Below are 1,391 nucleotides of genomic sequence, written 5' to 3'. Positions count from 1 at the left end.
ACTCACGCACGATCATTATATTTCTATAATGCGGACTGGTGGTCTCAGAACTGCGTAAATTTTTTTTGTCTCAAAAACCCTACCTACTGAGATACGATTATCTCCGACTCACTGAAGCTTAGGACTTCCTAAAGCTATTATGAGAACACTACTCTATAGAATTTAAATAAGCAGAAACAACCTTAAGACCGTTATAGGTTTTTTTTTAACTTGAAATGCTTCTGTGCAATGAATTTCTCCATATTGGAACGTTATAGTTTAGTTAATAAAGAAAGTAACTCATTTTTATTATTTATTATCAATTATTTATTATTACTTATTATTATTTATTAATAAATATTATTTATAAATACAACGTTACCACCTAATGAGTTACTTTCTTCATTGAAATGCTTCTTTTTACAGTAATGTTTAATTATAAATTAACACATAAGTACCTATATTAATAACAAATTCTTCTAAGAGATAATTGCTCAAAAAGGCATAGCAGAAAGTTACCCTGGTTGAGTAATCTAGTTACCAACAGTAAATGTGGACATTTTGTAGAAAATATTGATAAAGGAATGTTAACGTGTTTCAATTTCAGTTTTATATAAAAAATGGTACAATTAAAATGAATTGGATAGGGAAACCGTCTTTTGTATCGTACCTGAATTACAATCTTCGTTTTGAACACTAAAATGCGTGCGAAACCGAACCCTTAAAACGCAAGTGCTTTAAAGGTTATGATAAGTAATGTTACTTTACTTCAAATATGACTTGTGAAACTGCTATCTTGGGCCTGAATTAAAAATTTTCTTAGATCGCTTTCTGTAAATGCAAAAGCTTTGTAATATCCCTTGTTTGAAACTTTCACAAACGCACGTAATTTAGGGTATGCTATCAAATCTGTTCCACTTTTTAATCGCCATATTTATATATATATTTATATGTATTTATAATAGGGTTTACTGGATTTTGCACCTAAGTCATTTTATTTATAAAGACACAAAACTCTACATAATCAGCACAAGAAAAAGATGCGTTGTTGTGTGGGACTTTAACTTTTGTGAACTAGCTATTGCTGGCAAAAGTCAAAATAATAAAAAAAGAGCGGACCAAGGATATCCCGTGGATTTCGTAGGATGACCGACTCCCTCTCGCGCCGCAATATTGGAAAAAGGGTACGAAAATTCAGTTTTTCGATAACTTCTTCGGTCCAGCGCCAACTCCGTGAAAAGTAGCTATTACGAAAGTTATAGATCACACAATTTCCTATAACGTTCGTATTTAAAGTTTTTTAAACGGATGAATATTTTACGACCCACAGTCAAGCAAAAGTCAAGAAATTTTTTAATTTGTAAAATCGCAATAAGTACTATTTTCTCCAAATATGGACGTCATTTGTTTCG

Source organism: Photinus pyralis, unplaced genomic scaffold (genome assembly GCF_008802855.1).
Source record: "Photinus pyralis isolate 1611_PpyrPB1 unplaced genomic scaffold, Ppyr1.3 Ppyr1.4_LG4, whole genome shotgun sequence".
Lineage (NCBI taxonomy): Eukaryota > Metazoa > Arthropoda > Insecta > Coleoptera > Lampyridae > Photinus > Photinus pyralis.
Note: the sequence above shows the minus strand (reverse complement) of the source record.